The 19,849-nt window shown below is 37.2% G+C and overlaps 1 pseudogene; it reads right to left on the minus strand.

Annotated features, from left to right (window-relative positions):
- Window positions 1-957: 957 nt before the first annotated feature.
- Window positions 958-1,056, minus strand: LOC132305922 (small nucleolar RNA R71; annotated as a pseudogene).
- Between the last annotated feature and the right edge of the window lie 18,793 nt (window positions 1,057-19,849).

Here is a 19,849-nt window from a genome sequence, read left to right on the forward strand (position 1 = left end):
ATGGCAAAGAAAGGAAAAAAAAAAAAATTGAAAAATCATTTGATGTTGCTTAAGGACCCTTTGTGAGCTTTTCTAAACTCAATCTCTAGTTAAATCATGAGTCCGCGTGGAGGCATTTTAATTTTTCTTGCATATTGTTGAAAGCATGGGAGTATGGGATCAATGTATGTGGAGGAAGTTTGTTGATTATTGATTTGTTGTAAAGGTGAAGTGCTTGTTCCTTGTTTTTGCCTTGTTTGTGCATGCATGGTTGTAGGTAATTAAATCCTACTATTGTCCCACTTAATTTGAATCTTGAATCCATTGTTTGTAATTCTAAGGGAAGAGGTAGATTAATTGACTCCATTTCATCAATGGAAGAACATAATGAGGACCATGTGGAGGACCTTGGTCACATAGACCAACAAGGTATCTTCCACCCCAATGTGCATCATAACAATATTCAAGTACCTTTGGGCATGCTAAGACCATTTCTTCCACAATAATAAGGCCAAGTTTCATTGGGAATGCCTAGGCCAATTTTTGCTCCATAACCTCCCATAATTCAAGGCAATCAAGGTGCTTATGTAGCACCACCAATTGTGAATCCTCCTCTTGCTTTAAGAGACCATTATGTGCCAAATGAATACAATGCACCAACATGCATTCAATTACCCCCATTTAGAGCCCATCATTATGAAATTAAACCACAACCATTCAAATGCTTCCAAACTATCATAGACTTCCAAGTGAAGAATCTTACATGCATTTGGATGAGTTTCTTGAAGTGTGTTCCATCGTGAGATACACGGACATGCCGAAAGAGGTTTTAAGACTTAAACTTTTTTCTTTCACCCTTAAAGACAAGAAAAAATATTGGTTCAACAATTTTAGGCCTTTCTTAATAACTTCTTGGGCGGAAATGCAGCAAGCGTTCTTGAAAAAGTGTTATCCGGTTTCAAAAACCAATGCCATGAGAACTTCAATTAGAGAATTTTCTCAAGGGGATGGGGAATTGTTTCATGAGGCATGGGAAAGATTTAATAACTTGCTTAGGAAATGTCCACATCATGACATACCTAAGTGGCAATTAGTTCAATATTTCTTTAAAAGTTTGCCGGATAGTCATAAGGTTATAGTTGATGCATCTATGGGTGGTTCTTAAGCATGAGGATGATGTGTAGCGTCTTTATGAAAGTATGAGTGAAAATTCAATGCATAGATCCTTATCCTCTAAAAATGGTAGAAACTTAGGTGGAAGGAAGAATGTTGGCTTATATCAAGTTGACAATTCCAATAACATAGCCACCGAGATGAAATCCTTATCTCAAAGGTTTAATCAATTCTTGATCAACCACAATTCAGTGAATCAAGTGTCTTCCTCCCCTAATCATTATCATCATCATAATTCTAATAAGACATGTATGACTTGTTCTAGTGTTTTACATTCTACTTCCAATTGTCCTCATGGACATGTGCAAAATAAGCACTAAGAACTAGTAAATGCCACTTTTGTTCACCAAGGGAATAATCCCTATGGCTCACATTATAATCCCAGGTGGAAGAACCATCCAAACTTTTCTTGGAAAAGCCAAGGGGAAGGCTCATACCCTCCCCAAGGTGGTTTTGAAGGCAAGTATGTTCTGGCCCCAATGCAAGGCCAAGGTTCTCAAGGTTATAGATCTTTTTTTCAATCACATGGCAATTAATTTTCTAACTCTCATTTTCCTAATCAATCATCTTACTCCCAAGGAAATTTTAGGAGTCCCGCCTTTGAGGAGAAAGTGTTGACTACTTTAGGCACTTTAGAGGCCAATACTCAATTACTTCATTCCCATTTTCAATCCATTGCTAAGCTAGAGACCCAAGTTGGGCAAATAGCTAGTACCTTGAATGTTAGAAAGACAAAAGAGAAAGGGAAGATGCCTTTAAATGCCCCACCAAAGCAACAATTTGTGGTGGAGGGCAATTCCTCATCGGAAGGTCACACAATTAAACATGTTAATGCGGTGACAACCTTGAGGAGTGGAAAAATTGTTAATAACCAAGTTGGTGTCCAAAATGAAGAGAGTGAACCAGTGCAACCTAAGGTTGTCACTCATCCCGTTCACATCCTATTCCTCCTTCATTGCATGTGCATGACCCCTTTGTTGAGAAAGTGATGGAAAATGATTTGAAAAAAGCTTTGAAAGATGATTTGAAAAATTCTTATGTTGAAGATGTTTTCAAAAAAGACTTTGAGAAGGTTTTTGAGCCAAATGCTCCATTTCCAGATGCCTTAAAAGGATCCATTTCTCTTGAAAAGCAAAAGACCAAAGCAAATGAAATAATTGAAATGTTTAGGCAAATGAAGATAAATCTTTCGCTTTTGGATGCAATCAAACAAATTTCGGCTTATGCCAAGTTCTTGAAAGATCTTTGCACCCAAAAGCGAAAAAACAAAATCGAAGCACCAAAGAAAGTGGTCTTGACCGAGCAAGTAAGCTCTATCTTGCAACACAACACTCTCCCAAAGTTTAAGGACCCCGGTTCACCTACTACTTCTGGCATTATTGGTGACCATGTCATTAATTGGGCTCTTTTAGATTTAGGAGCAAGTGTTAACCTTTTTCCATGTTCAGTGTATATCAAATTGGGCTTAGGAGACTTGAAACCGACGTCGGTAGTTTTACAACTTGCCAACCGATCCTTCAAAAAGCCCTGGGGTATCATTGAGGATGTCTTAATTAAAATTGATAAATTCTTTTTCCCGGTTAATTTCGTTGTCATTAACATGGGACCGGTCCCAAATCCCAAGAGCCAAATTCTCGTTTTCCTTGGTAGTCCATTCTTGGCAACCGCCAAAGCCAACATCAATTGTAGGATGGGGATAATGAAAATTTCATTTGGGCATATGAAGGTGAAATTGAATATATTTAATCCAACCCCAAGTTTGAATGACAAGCATAAAGAAGTGTGTGTTGTGGAGAAGTGCTTTGAAAATGGATTTGATAAAGTTGAGTCTTAATTTTCTTGAAAGTGGAAGTTCCAAAAGTTCATTTTTCAAAAATTTTCAACGAATGTTGTTTTGAAACCAAAGTTTGAAAGGGCATGGAAGCGTAAAACTTGTATTGAAAAAGGATAATCAATCTCTTTTGATTCAAATCCAACAAGTTCTTTAGAGAACCATTTGTTGGGTGGGATTCAAAATGTCATTCACCCTATCAATGAGGGGCTGCCAAACAAGATTTTTGATTCGGCTTAAAAGAGACCAACGTCTTGCTAGAGACGTTAAAGACTAGTGCATTCCATAGGATTTGATAACCCTATTCCTCCTTCATTTCCATTTTTATATGTTCTTGCATCGTCTAGATATGAATTGAATTGAAAAACCAGCTTGAGAGCCATTTTCTGCATTTTGAGTACTGTTAGGGATTAAGTTCAATTGATCGAAATCCCACTTCGATCGATCGAACGAACTATTTATTTTGAGGATTTTTGAATTTCCAATTCCATCGATCAAGGTCAAGTTCGATTGATCAAAGTCTCACTTCGATCGATCGAAGTTAAGTGTTTGATCGATCGAATTACTTCAATCGATCGAAAATACGAGATTTTAAAATTTTCAGAAATCTTCTTTTTCTTTTCTTTTTCTTCTCTCCTATTCACCTTCTCCCTCACTCAAACCCACTCCTCCATATCTGTCTCTCGCCGAGCCTCCCATCTCACTCTCCCATCTCATTCTCTCTCTAATCTCTCTCAACCTCACTCCCTCATATCAATCTCTCCTCCATTCTCTCATCTCCGGCGAAATCCCAAAGAAGCCGAAGCTTCTCATTCCATTCATTCCATCATCGCCGGCGAGTTTTGGCCCAAAAATGGCCAAAACTAGCTCCATCTTCTCTTTTCTCCCTCTGTATTTTTCGGCAAGCTCCGGTCATCTTCTCTGGTGCTGACAAGGTTAAAAAACCTACTATTTCGCTCCAAATCACCCCCTTTACCCTTCTTTATACATCTTGGAGTCGGGTATGTCCGATTTTTATTTTTATTTTTATTTATATTTTTGCTTTCTTTAAATTTTATTTTTTTAGTTTAATTTTAATTTTATTTAGTTTTGTATTTCAATTATTGCTTTGTATATATTCTTGTGTATATATAATTATTTGAAAATAACAAAAATATATAAAAAAAAATTAGAAAATAACAAAAACAAATAAAAAATGAAAAATAACAAAACAAAATAAAAACTTCGTTGAAAATAATTTCTAAAAATTGGGAAATATATGACTTGAACTCAAATTTGATATATCTTGAATGGTGATGGGCAAGTATTAGAATGCGATGTATGTGGTTGATTGTAGTTGACAAAAGGAGAACGGGCAAATTTCATTGGATTTGTGGTTTGGTTGTGGGTGGTGTCCCTTATTGAGATTGATATTTGATTGTGTTGATTGAATTGCTAAATTTTAGTGTTGAAATTTTTTTTGGGATGTCCATTTTTAAGGGGAAACCATACCGGATTTTCGAAAAATTTCCACACTTAGATTCAAAATGGCATGAGATTTGATTCTTGAATTTTGACTTGGGATTGAAAAGATTTTACAAGTTGATTTTAGAAAGAAAAGATAGCAAATGTTCAAATGTTTTCCAAGTTGATATTGATTTTGAAATGGCTTTGAAAGTTTGAATTGTATGGACATAGTTCCTTCTTATCCCATTTCCTTGTCTTAAAAATGAAATGCATGGATTTATTCTAAGTTGTCTTCATTGCTTGCAAGCATGACTTGATTCAATTTTGTACTTTTGAAACCAGAAATGCTAAGTCTTGTCTTCAACACATAAACTGTTTCAAATAGACTTCTTTCCAAAAGTTTGAGTGGACTAAATGCATTATCTTGGTAAAATGATATCTAATTGTTAAAATGCTTTGTGATCACACTTGTTAGGTTTCAAATGATTTAAAAAGGAAAATTTTGAACTTTGTTTAAAGATGTGAAGTTGAGTTGTATAATTTCTTCTACAGTTGTTCATTCATTGCATGATTCTTGTCATCAAGCTTTTCTACAATGCAATTGAATGTCTTGACCACAAAGTTTTCAAAAATTCCAATTTTGTCCCAAAAGTGTTGAAAAATTCCAAACTTGACCAAAATGCCCTTAAATTTATTTTGAGTTCAAGCTTGTTCCATTTGATTCCTTTGCATCCATTTGCATATTCTAATTGCTTTTGATCTTGTATGTGATTCAATTCTTGATTCTTGTCATATTAGGGCACCAGTTCGATGTCCCTTGGCATTCTTTATCATGACTTTTATTTCCTTGTGCTTATTGACTTTGAGACATACCAAATAAGGTTTCAAACTAAGTTTGGGGGTGTCTTATGGCTTCTTGGAATTTCAAATGCATGATTTAGATGTTGTATCTGTTCTTTAGCCTTAGTTGAGATTTTAAACTGAAATGTGAACCAAGTTAGGACTGTATTTCTTTGATATTGATGTATATCTATTTTATTTCCATTTGCTTCATATCTTGCACTCATAATCTGTTCTTAATGACCGAGATTCTTTCCAATCCAAATTTTGACATTCAGATGGTAAGCTTCTTGTATTCTCATACTTATCAATTCTTTGCTTCATTTGAGCATTAGAAGAGGTCACGAGTAATAAGTGATTTTAGGAATTTGATATTGTTGCATTGCAGTATAGAATATTTCTTTATCTGGAGTTATTCTTATTTGTGCTTCATTCAGATACATGTTATATATTTGCACACCATGTCTAGGATTCTTTCTTGAATTTCCTTGTCATAACATACTTTGGATTGCTGTGTTTTGCAACCGTGCATTTCACTTAGTCTTTATTGCATAACTTGCCTATTTCTTGAGTCCTAGGTTAACATTTGCCATGCTTATACACTCCATGTTATCCTATTCACTGCATTTGATCTTCATTATTGCACTTGTAGACATTCTTGCTAGGACTTGATACGATGTCATCCTGGAGTCTACTTGTCATATCATTGCAGCATCTACTTGATTCTTAGGTTTGTGAATGCACGTTGCATTATTTATGCACATCACAACCTATACTTATCCTGCTGATCATATTTATGCTCAGTTTATTTCATATGTGACTTTTCTGTCCTCTATGCCGTCTTTACATATCTGATCTATTTTCTTTAGATGAGGCATGTTGAATAAGCATGATCCTATCTGTTTACCCTATCTAGTCTTACTTGATTTAGGTATGCTTTGTGTTTTCTTATCAGTTGCTTACCTTATCCTAAACCTGTGCACTGATTTACAATTGTTTTTGTAGATGCCGGGTAGACGAAAGACTCTTACTAGAAAACGAGTTCCTCTAGTGCCACAGCCTGCACCTCTAGTTACAGAGTCTTCTTCTTCATCTTCTTCCTTCTCGGCATCAGTTCCTTCTGATACATCTGCCATGGATGCCGAGTATGCCATTGTAAGAGAGGTCCTCGCTGAGTCTTATGTTAGTAGAGCCCGGGAGACCGAGTATAGATTTGATACAGCTACATTTGCAACATTGGACCAGACCAGATGGTTTTATGATGAGTTTGTGAGATGGGGTAGCGCAGCCATTATGACTCCTGCAGACACAGTTGTCTATCCCCGGTTGGTTACTCTCTTCTATCAGCACCTCCGGATGGATGAGGATGACAGACTTCTACTGCACACCACTATCGATGGTCAGGAGATAGACATTTCTTTACCGGCCATAGGTACTGCCAGCCATTACCCCTTCACTTCTCCACTAGATGAGAATACTCAGGAGCCTTTCTACCCTGATCATCCACCATTCCCTACTGAGCAGACCATGGTTGCCATATTATCACCACAGGTGGCATATGAGGGGCACACATTTTTAGACCGGGTCGAGATAGATCTCTGGTACTGGTTCTTTAACTCCGTGCTTCACCTCAATGCCTTCCTTACCGGTCATGACACTCAGAGGAGAGGGGGCATATTTCAGGTTTTATACTGTTTACATCAGGGATACTGGATCTCCAATCTTGTACTCATCTGGGAGAGTGTCCACAAGTTCTTAAAGAACCTGTTGGTGTGTTGTCAACCCAATCCAAAGTTTGTGCACCAAAAGATAGTGGCGTAGGGCTATGATGAATGTGGCCAAGTTTTACATTTAGAAACTGCCACTACTACCTTTCACTAAAAATATATTTAGGGTGAGTAGGGATCGTCTCAAAGGATTGGTGGGTCGTATTAGGTTATGGAATCGAGATTAGAGTTAGTAAGTCGAGTGATCAAAAGATTGGTTGGTGGTTGAATTACACTAAGATACAATTTAAACTAAAGTCGGCAATTAAATGTAATAAAGAGAAAATAAGAGAGAGATCTTGGGGTTTAGAGATCACCCTTAATGAATGATTAATGAGAGGGAAAACATGTATTGCAACATAGTGTATGTGTGTGGTTGTTTCAATAAGTATAGATAACAAATTAAGCATATATTGTCTAAGCAACATGGTGGATAGCACAATATATCAAACTAAGCCATTAATCATTTCTTTAAGCTCACAATCTAAACACAACACAAGGTTAGAGATGTACGCTACTTGCTTTCATAAGTATGGAACATCAAACAACAAGCATGGATTGTCCTCCCATTTAACAACTAAACTACAACTACACTACAATCAAGCTAATGACATGAAATTAAACTAAGGGAGAGGTACAATCCATCAAAAAATGAGTATGAACCATCAAATAAGCCACAAGAGCATTCCATTAAGCACTATGTCTTGACAATATCTAGATCTATAGCATTAATATACATAGACATGCATCAATAACACAAGAAATAGAGACAAACACATGAATATCTATTCTAGCATACATAGACATATGGATAGAATGAAATGATTAATTGGAAGCATTAAACCACATAAATCATTGAATAAACAAGATCTATGTATATAAATATGTCAAAACATCTATCACAATAAAAATCCCCTCAAAAATACATAAATCCAGATGTAGAAAGCATGCTTAGGGCTAACTCTAGCCCCAAGAGGATGTCTAGCCACTCATGGATGGTGTCCTCCAACCCTCAAGGGCTAACTCCATGGTAGAGATTGCTCCTCTTCTTGGTTGATGGAAGGACTCCAAGCTTGTGTCTCTAGCCTCCTTTTTTCTTTTCTTCCTCACTAAAAATATGAAAATTGTGTCTCTAGTGTATGTATCTTCTATATGTCAAGAATGGCTCATATTCCTTATATAGGTAGGTTAAATGTCACCCCCAATGAGCTGGGCTCGTACACCAATATTTCTTCCAATGATTGGATATAAGACAACTTTTAATGAGCTGGAAATTGGATTTTCTAGGGCTTTGGGAAGTTCGATCGATCGAACTTGTGGTAAGATCGATCGAACATGGCTGAGATCTATCGAATTTAAGCTGGATCGATCCTCTATGGCAGCGCCTTTTTGGATAAAAACAAATCTGAGATATTTTGAAGATATTTTTGGGAAAGAGACAAATATGGTAGGTATGGTGGTACAAGTGGATAAGATGAAATCTTTTTGATCGATCAGAAGAAAGTTGGATCGATTGAACTTTGTGGGATCTTTGGATAAGGACAAAAGAGCTTGGATCCATCTTGGAATGCTGAGATCGATGAACTTTTGATCGATCGAATATTTTCTGAGATCGATCGAACTTGCTGAATTTCCACCACTTGCTTCCTTTTGCTCTCACTTTGCTCCTTTCTTTGATTCATCATAAGATTGCTTCAATTATGTTCTTATTTAACTGAGTTAGCTTATTTTGGGGACAAGTACATGAAAATGGAAATAATACAAAATCAATGTAAAGTGGGAAAATAAGATAAATAAAGGTCCTAGAATACCTAAGCTTAAGGGGTTTAAATGCACACTTTTCAGCACTCATCACTTGCATTTTACACCCATTGCCCGAGCAAAGACCTGGCTGTTACCTTTTGGCCATCTTATCACACAGCTGCTCTAGGCCTGGCCCAAAAGACGGTCCTCAGCAATGGCGCACCTACTTTAACAAGAATGATGTCAAAACCACTTCTTTAATCATAATCGGGGAAACTGACCTGAAACAAGACAAAAGTACACAAGTAAAGTAAAACTGTACATTATACTTCATTAATGGACCTAACTCAAGCAAGAAAGGGCGCTTAAATATGCAATATTTGGCGCTTATTAACTTACATAAATTCTGTGGGGCTTAATTATGATACCCCTAATTTTAAAAAGGATAGTCCTGGTATTTAGTTAATTGTTTAATTGCGTTTTAATTTATTTAATTGTGAATTTGTTGATTTAATTGTGAGTTGTTGAGAATTATTTGTTGTGAATTATTTAATGACTTGTTTATTTAATTGTTTTGTTTGAATAGATTTATTTAATTGGTTAATTAAAATTTAGGGTTTGGTTTTAATTTTCTTTCACGTTATAGCCGACTTAGTATAGGATTAATTATATTGTCGGTTGTATAATTTTCTTTCAATTAGAATTAGGGTTTAGGTTTTACTTAAGCCTATAAATATAGCATTAGACGACTACTTAGGGTTTAGAGATCAAAAACCATATTCACGACATAAAGAGAACAGAGAGAAGCACAGAGGAGTCTGGGAGAGAATAGAGAGGGAAAACCCAAGGATCACCGGAAAAGCTTAGGCGAAGACGTTGAGATTTTTGAACCGAATCTCACAGGCAAATTTTATAACTAACTTTATCCCTTTGACTTGTATTCTTTGCATCTCTAACTCAATTCCAGGAATAGATAAATGTTTAAAATCAATTTGGTTCGCATGCTTGCATTGTTTAATAAACATATGTTCATGAACTGTTTAATTGTTCGTTTTATAGTTTTGGTTGTTTATAGTTTTGTTTTACATAATTCATGATTTAAAGGATGTCAATTGATGGATTAAGAATTTTATTATTTTTAAAACATCTTAGGAATCTTAAAATTAATCTGGGGCACAGGGTTAGATACTTGAACAAAATGTGTTCTTGTATGGGTTTTAGTCCACTTAGAAACTGTTTTGCGTAATTATTGTTCCATATGGTTTTGAATAATAAGTAATGAATTTAGTCAACTTTGGAACTCCCTAGGACTTAGTTTTAATCAATAATAAACTTGGTTGGAGGAACACAGTTGCCGGACACCGCCGAAATTACAAAAGAAGACGCACAGGGGAAGAGCCTGCTCTAATTTGAGTAGAGCAGGCTCAACAAAAGAGTAGAGCAGGCTCTACCTTACGTAGAGCCGGCTCTTAGGGTTCTAGAGGCAGCTCCACCTTGTGTGGAGCTGGCTCTACAAGGAAGTGGAGGCGGCTTCACCTTGTGTGGAGCCAGCTCTACAAGGAGGTGGAGGCGGCTCCACCTTGTGTGAAGCATGCTCCTCCAATTTTTGTGATTTTTTGCCTTTTCAGGGATAGTTTTGGCTACTGGTTTCAAAATTGGGTGTTTTCAGATGCAATTAGGAGCTACAAAGGGATTTTTCAGTAGCATCTAAGTCTTATAAAAAAATTCTGAGGGTGTGATATTATATAGTAAATCACAAGGGTATCGGTAGATTAAACCGTTAGGGTTTTAAGGGAACTTGTGGATTGTTTTTGGAGGTAGAGGATTTCAAGTGTATAGCCTTATGGGTTGCTATTTATCTAGGGATGGACATATTGTTTAATCATGTTTCTGTAATTCAAATTAAGCATATTAGATTACAGAATGATTATATATTTATAATGGACAAATTGTCGTAGACATAAGTTAAAATGTATTCTCAATTCTTGGATAATTAAGAAGTGTGTAAGTTAAGCATGTTTGATTATATATTTTGACTCTACTTAATACGGATAAGTTGGTATTTACATTCAATATTTTGTACTATCAACTTACTGGATGATGTGGATTAGTTTAAGTGAGCATATTAATTCTAATATTAACATTAGTATGTAGATAGGGGAAAACATGGATTACACTTGTGCCCTACGTTTCTAAACTATTAAAAGAATCATGTACTGTTCGTGTATGACAAGCATGCTATTTATAAATTCTTGCTGTACTTGTTATGGATGTGTTGATATTGATATTTATAATGTCATCTATTTTATCAACAATTGGATGGATGGTGTTAGACTGTTTATGGATTTGTTGATATTGTAATGCTTACTGTCTTTTATAGTATCAACACTGGATGGATGGATTGTATGCTCCGGTATGGGACGATGTCATACTAGGGGGATTAGCTCAAAAACGCTAAGTCCTACCTACTTTGGATTAAGGGATGGATTGACTATAAAGGTTAAGTCCTACCTATATTTTGTGTCAGGTCACTAAATAGGTGAGTGACACTTTTAGTTTGGAATGGATTTTAAATATATTTTTATGGTGCCACGATATGAGCCTGAGTCTCAGAGTCGTTGGCTAGGGAGCGTATATGCGTTGGGATGCATAGCTGGCTATGATGGTTGGATGTGTACCCTGCTAGGTCTAGGTAGTCATGCCCACCTCAGGTGCGTTTTGCACGGTGCTTACTAGTCTGGTTGAGACGGGCCTGTAGTCCAGTGGGAGTCCTGTAGTGTGATTATATATATATATATATATATATATATATATATATATCTACGGACTATTTATTTATTGTTGGATTGGTTAGGATGCACATGCGTATCGGGTCTCTACTTGGATTGTAGTAGTATAGAACTTGCTAGTGGGCCTGACCCACTTATCATTTTTCAGGTATTCGGACGTTTCCAGTCTAGGGTTTGTTCGGGCTGAGTAGAGACGATCTTCCATTCTACCGACGCCGTATGACTTTTTTTCCAGATATTAGATTTGGGTTTTTATCTTCAGTTATTTACTTTCGTTCAGTTTGGGTTTTTAATAGGGGTCCACTAAAGATGGATTCCCGAGTTATAAACTTATGGAGTTTGAATTGTCAGAGTTTAAATATTTATATTTGAGGATTTTTAATTTAGTATTCCTTCAACTTATTTTTGTTATTTCTTAAATTCATTTTGTATTCTGTGTTCGGTTAAATATTAATTGTTTGGTATCCCTCGAATCTGTGCTTAGATTTGATCACCCGTGGCTCTAAAATCGAGGGGTATCACAGTTGGTATCAGAGCACTCCAGGTTCAAGTGTCTCTAGGATTCTATCGTATAAGACTTCCGCATAGCGTTCTCTCTTATTTAGAGCTTTAAGATTAAGATTCATTGAATTCTTTTACGGTCCGTTTACAATCATACTGATATCTATCTTTCTATAGTAACAGTATGGTTAATGCTAAAAGAGGACAGAACATGAACAGTCGACTGAGGAAACTGGTATGTAGGCAGCAAGAACGCCTATGGCGTCGGCAAATGGGGGAAGAGCAGCAAGTGCCTAGGTTTCAGGAGGAAGATGGTCAGTTACAAATAGAGCATAAGAAAGTTCAGCATACTCAGGAGTCTCAGCATTAGGCCTACAATCAGGGCAGGGATCCAGAGTATTCTCCTCAGTTAGTTTACATCATTGCTCAGGCTGTAGCTACAGGCGTAGCAGCGGCACTTCAGAGTCAGCTACATATGCAACAAACACTTGAAGCAGTACCAGTGGTGCAGAATGTGGTTAAAGTTCATTGTTTTGGCTACGGAGAGGATGGGCATACATCCAACCAATGTCCTGAGTTAGCCCAGAGACAGCAGAATGGGGTACCACAGGCAGAATGGGATCAATTATGGTCTAACCAATAGAGGAGGCCGTTTAGTACTTTTAGGGGTACTTGCTATACTTGTGGAGAGTATTGTCACACTGTTAGGTAGTGTCCTAGACGAGGAGGTATCGGGCCGTCCCAGCAGGAAGGTACCAAACCACAAGGAGGATGGCTCTTTTAAGAATGTTTTTTTTGGTTGTTAGTAGTAGAGGAGATTTTATTAAAGGTGTGGTATGGATTTAAACATGTACACTAGTTGTATGTTAAAGATTATCTTATGATTTACGGTTGACAGTTGTGGTTTGGAAAAGTTCTTAATAAAGTGAACTAGCGGTTTTATCTATTTTTGAATTGTGTTGTGTGATAGTATTTTTGTGGTATATATGGTTTTTATTAAACTATATTGGGATGATTATGCGGTATTAATAGATGATTATCCCAGTGGAGTGGTTGGGGTTTGTAGAACAGGCAAGCAAATAGTTACTTGTAAATACATTATGTTGAGACAGGACAATTACCAAGAAGTTTATAAATGAACTTGTGTAAGTCGATATGGTAGGTTTGTTTGGAAAGGGGAATTCCCAGGATAGAATAATAATCTAAAAAATGGGACGATTGCGGAGCATCTCGTTTTACCTTATGTGTTTTACACTACGGAGTATTTTGAAACATGGGATTCTTACGGATTGGTTGGTGATACACGTATGCAGTAGACCTCAGGATATTTCTATATTGTTGGGCAATATTGCCATTTTTCATGAGAGTGATGTGCCTGTGACAGTAGATATTTGTAGACTCGGATTTCTAGCCAATCTTTTATCCTGGACATGCACACTTATGACGGGATACTTGGGATGGATTGGTTATCACTACCATGCTCAAGTTATTTATTTTTGGATGGGTCTATTATGGTTACCATACCTAGTCCGGATGTTTACGTCGTTGTTATGCCACATTTTAACGGGGACATTAGCACCTATTTGTTTCGGATAAACTAGGAAACGGAGGTGGGGACTACAGTATCATTGGATAGCATACCAGTTGTACAGGACTTCTTGGACGTATTTTAGGAGATTCCAGGGATTTGCCGCCTAGTCATGAGATTGACTTTGTGATCGACTTAGCTCTAAGCACTACGCCTATTGCTAGAGCACCGTATAGGATAGCACCAGTGGAGATGCGCGAGTTGAGGGATCAGATTCTATAGCTACTCAGCCAGGGTTTCGTTCATAGGAGTACTCACTCTGGGGAGCACCAGTTCTATTTGTGAAGAAGAAGGATGGTTCGCTCCGCCTGTGTATAGATTACAAGGAGTTAAACAAGGATACTATTCGTAACAAGTATCATTTGCCCAGGATTGATGACTGGTTTGATCAGTTGAAGGAAGCTACTTATTTCCCTAAGATTGATCTGCGGTCTAGATATCATCAACTTTGAGTTAGAGAGCAGGATGTTCCGAGGACAGCGTTTCTCACTAGATATGGATCTTATGAGTTTCGGGTGATGCCGTTCGGGTTGACTAATGCACCAGCGGTTTTAATGGATTTGATGAACAGGGTCTTCAAAGCCTATTTGGATCAGTTTATCATTGTTTTCATCGATGATATCTTGATCTATTCTAGGTCTGAGGACGATCATGTTAGACATCTTTGGATAGTCTTGTAGACGCTTCGTAAGCACCAGTTATATGCCAAGTTCGACAAGTGTGAAGTTTGGCAGTAGGAGGTGAAGTTTCTGGGGTACGTGGTGTCAGAGAGGGGAATAGCGGTGCATCCAGCCAAGGTTTCAGCGGTGGTTGAGTGGGGACAGCCTACTTCACCTATTGAGATTTGAAGTTTCCTCGGTTTGGCAGGATATTACAGGAGGTTCATCCAAGGGTTCTCAAAGATAGTAGGACCACTCACTCATCTGACTAAGAAGGGTGTACGGTTCGTGTGGGATGAACATTGTCAGAAAGCTTTTGAGGAGCTGAAGGTTGACTTCTGCACCGGTTTTGTCTATTCCACAGAGTGGAATAGAGTATCTGGTTTACACGGATGCTTTTTTGCAGGGTCTTAGATGTGTTTTGGTGCAAGAGGAGTAACCGATTTCATCTGGATCTCGAAAGCTTAAGCCTCACGAGCTTAATTATCCAACACATGATATAGAGCTAGTAGCTGTGGTCTTTGCCTTACGTATTTGGAGGCATTATCTGTTGGGTGAGTCTTTCAGATTATTTAGCGATCACAAGAGTTTGCAGTACTTATTCACTCAGGAGGAGTTGAATATGAGACAGCGCAGATGGTTGGAGTTTGTGAAAGACTATCACTTCTCTATACAATATCATCCAGGGAAAGCTCACTTCTTGCCTATTCACACTGATTACACTTCGGAGTAGTTAGCGAGACTATACATTTCCGAGATTGTGAAGTTGCATGGCATTCCTTTGTCTATTATATCGGACAGGATTTAAGCTTTGTGTCAGGGTTCTGGAAGAGTTTTCAGCAGGCTTTGGGAACAGAATTACACCTTAGTACTGCTTATCATCCTCAGACTGATGGACAGACTGAGCGAGTGAATCAGATCATGGAGGATACGCCTCGGTCGTGTGTTCTTGATTTCAAGGGCCGCTGGGAGGATTATTTACCGCTTATGGAGTTTGCTTATAACAATAATTTCCATAAGACTATTGGAATGGCACTATTTGAGGTATTATATGGCCGACCGTGTCGATCGTCTGTTTGTTGGATGGAGGTTGGTGATAGCAGATTCTTGGGTCCTGAGTTCATCAAGGATACTTCTGAGAAGATCGCTCTTATTACGGATCGCATGCACACTGCCCAGAGTAGGCAGAAGAGCTATGCTGATCATCGTACATGTGCTTTGGAGTTTTGGGTTGGGGATCAGGTTCTCCTCAAAGTGTCGCTTAAAAAGGGTGTAATGCGCTTTGGGAAGAAAGGGAAGTGGTCTCCGCGGTTTGTCGGTCTATTCCTGATAACGGATCGAGTTGGTGCAATTGCTTATCGGTTAGCACTTTCGGATCATTTGGAATTGCGTACATAATGCGTTCCATGTTTCCATGTCGTGAAAAACTTCTATGTCGGTAACAATATATCAATGTAGGGGAGATTGCGTTACGGCCGGATGCAACTTCTTTGGCCCCACCGTGTTGTATTGTTGACCATCGGGATCAAATTCTTCGTAACAAGGTTATTCCTATGGTTTGGGTTCAGTGGAGTCATCACAATGAGGTTAAGTCTACTTGAGAACGGGAGGATGTCAATCGCTCGCAGTTTCCTAAATTATGGGAAGAAGGTAAGAGCGAATTCCGAGGATGAAATTCCTTTTGTTAGGGGGGAAGAATATATTACCCCTAATTTTAAAAAGGATAGTCCTGGTATTTAGTTAATTGTTTAATTGCATTTTAATTTATTTAATTGTGAATTTGTTGATTTAATTGTGAATTGTTGTGAATATTTGTTGTGAATTATTTAATGACTTGTTTATTTAATTGTTTTGTTTGAATTGATTTATTTAATTGGGTAATTGAAATTTAGGGTTTGGTTTTAATTTTCTTTCACGTTATAGCCGACTTAGTATAGGATTAATTATATTGTCTGTTGTATAATTTTCTTCTAATTAGAATTAGGGTTTAAGTTTTACTTAAGCCTATAAATATAGCATTAGACGACTACTTAGGGTTTAGAGATCAAAAACCCTATTCACGACATAAAGAGAACAGAGAGAAGCATAGAGGAGTTTGGGAGAGAATAGAGAGGGAAAACCAAAGGATCACCAGAAAAGCTTAGGAGAAGACGTTGAGATTTTTGAACCGAATCTCACAGGTAAGTTTTATAACTAACTCTATCCCTTTGACTTGTGTTCTTTGCATCTCTAACTTAATTCCAGGAATAGATAAAGGTTTAAAATCAATTTGGTTCACATGCTTGCATTGTTTAATAAACATATGTTCATGAACTGTTTAATTGTTCGTTTTACAGTTTTGGTTGTTTATAGTTTTGTTTTACATAATTCATGATTTAAAGGATGTCAATTGATGGATTAAGAATTTTATTAGTTCTAAAACATCTTAGGAAATCTTAAAATTAATCTAGAGCGCAGGGTTAGATACTTGAGCAGAATGTGTTTTTGTATGAGTTTTAGTCCACTTAGAAACTGTTTTGCGTAATTATTGTTCCATATGGTTTCGAATAATAAGTAATGAATTTAGTCAACTTTGGAACTCCCTAGGACTTAGTTTTAATCAGTAATAAACTTGGTTGGAGGAACACAGTTGCCGGACACCGCTGGAATTATAGAAGAAGACGCACAGGGGAAGAGCCTGCTCTAATTTGAGTAGAGCAGGCTCAACAAAAGAGTAGAGCAAGCTCTACCTTAGGTAGAGCCGGCTCTTGGGGTTCTAGAGTTGGCTCTACCTTGTGTGGATCCGGCTCTACAAGGAGGTGGAGGCGGCTCCACCTTGTGTGGAGCCTGCTCCTCCAATTTTTGTGATTTTTCGCCTTTTCAGCGATAGTTTTGGCTACGGGTTTCAAAATTGGGTGTTTTTAGATGCAATTAGGAGCTGCACAGGGATTTTTTAGTAGCATCTAAGTCTTATAAAAAAATTCTGTGGGTGTGATATTATATAGTAAATCACAAGGAAATCGGTAGATGAAACCGTTAGGGTTTTAAGGGAACTTGTGGATTGTTTTTGGAGGTAGAGGATTTCAAGTGTATAGCCTTATGGGTTGCTATTTATCTGGGGATGGACATATTGTTTAATCATGTTTCTATAATTCAAATTAAGCATATTAGATTACAGAATGATTATATATTTATAATGGACAAATTGTCCTATACATATGTTAAAATGTATTCTCAATTCTTGGATAATTAAGAAGTGTGTAAGTTAAGCATGTTCGATTATATAATTTAACTCTACTTAATATGGATAAGTTGGTATTTACATTCAATATTTTGTACTATCAACTTACTGGATGATGTGGTTTGGTTTAAGTGAGCATATTAATTATAATGTTGACATTAGTATGTAGATAGGGGAAATGATGGATTACACTTGTGCCCTATATTTCTAAACTATTAAAAGAATCATGTACTGTTTGTGTATGACAAGCATGCTATTTATACATTCTTGCTGTACTTGTTATGGATGTGTTGATATTGATATTTATAATGTTGTCTGTATTATCAACAATTAGATGGATGGTGTTAGACTGTTTATGGATTTGTTGTTATTGTAATGCTTACTATCTTTTATATTATCAACACTGGATGGATGGATTGTATGCTCTGGTATGGGACGGTGTCATACTAGGGGGATTAGCTCAAAAACGCTAAGTCCTACCTACTCTGGATTAAGGGATGGATTAACTTCAAAGGTTAAGTCCTACCTGTATTTTGTATCAGATCACTAAATAACTGAGTGACACTTTTGGTTTGGAATGGATTTTAAATATATTTTTATGGTGCCACGATATGAGCCTGAGTCTCAGAGTCGTTGGCTAGGGAGCGTATATGCATTGGGATGCATAACTAGCTATGATGGTTGGATGTGTACCATGCTAGGTCTAGGTAGTCATGCCCACCTCAGGTGCATTTTGCATGGTGCCTACTAGTCAGGTTGAGACGAGCCTGTAGTCCAGTGAGAGTCCTGTAGTGTGATGATATATATATATATATATATATATATATATATATATATATATATATATATATATCTACGGACTATTTAGTTATTGTTGGATTGGTTAGGATGTACATGTGTATCGGGTCTCTGCTTGGATTGTAATAGTATAGAACTTGCTAGTGGGCCTGACCCACTTGTCATTTTTCTGGTATCAGACGTTTCCAGTCTAGGGTTTGTTTGGGCTGAGCAGAAACGATCTTCCATTCTACCGACGACGTAGGACTTCTTTCCAGATATTAGATTTGGGTTTTTATCTTCAGTTATTTACTTTTGTTCGGTTTGGGTTTTTAATAGGGGTCCACTAGCGATGGATTCCCGAGTTGTAAACTTATGGAGTTTGGATTGTCTGAGTTTAAATATTTATATTTAAGGATTTTTAATTTAGTATTCCTTTAGCTTATTTTTGTTATTTCTTAAATTCATTTTGTATTCTGTGTTCAGTTAAATATTAATTATTTGATATCCCTCGAACCTGTGCTCGGATTTGATCACCCGTGGCTCTAGAATCGAGGGGTATCACATTAATAAGGAATTAGTTGATGTTTACAAAATTGTGGTTTTTATCAACTTACTGAGTATGGTGGTATGGTTACAAGCAAACATGTTAATATTATTATTATTATTATGCTTATTGTGGATTACAGGATGGTTATATTTGTTCTCTGCATTTTAAATTTGTTAGAGAATCATGTACTAGTAGTATTGGACAAGCATGCGATTTTACACATTCTTGTTATACTTGCATTGGATATGTTGATATTGATATGTTTATTGTTATCTATATTATCAACACTGGATGGATGGTTTGTATGCACCGGTATGGGACGGTGACATACCAGGGGGATTAGCTTAAAAACGCTAAGTCCTACCTACTTCAGATTAAGGGATGAATTAACTACAAAAGTTAAGTCCTACCTGTATTTTTGTGTTAGATCATTAAACAGTTGAGTGACACATTGGTTTGGAATGGATTTTAAATATATTTTTATGGTGCCACGATATGAGCCTGAGTCTCAGAGTCGTTGGTTAGGGAGCGTATATGCATTGGGATGCATAGCTGGCTATGATGGTTGGATGTGTACCCTGCTAGGTCTAGGTAGTCATGCCCGCCCTTGGTACGCTTTGCATGGTGCCTACTAGTCAGGTTAAGACTGGCCTGTAATCTAGTGAGAGTCCTATAGTGTGAATATATATATATATATATATATATATATATATATCTACGGGCTGTTTAGCTATTGTTGGATTGGTTAGGATGTACATGTTTATCGGGTCTCTGCTTGGATTGTAGTAGTATAGAACTTGCACGTGGGCCTAAGCCACTTCTATTTTTTAGGTACACGATAGTTCCAGGCTTAGACGAGATCATGCTGAGCAGAGATTTCTACTCACTCTACCGACGACGTAAGACTTCTCTCCATAGCTTATTTCAGGATGTTCTTTCAGTTATTTTTATTACAGTTCGGATTATTATTGGAGGTTTGGATTATGG

This window comes from Cornus florida, unplaced genomic scaffold (assembly GCF_030987335.1).
Source record: "Cornus florida cultivar Cherokee Brave unplaced genomic scaffold, ASM3098733v1 CherokeeBrave_3.0.0_Hap2_Chr04, whole genome shotgun sequence".
NCBI classification, from domain to species: Eukaryota; Viridiplantae; Streptophyta; class Magnoliopsida; order Cornales; family Cornaceae; genus Cornus; species Cornus florida.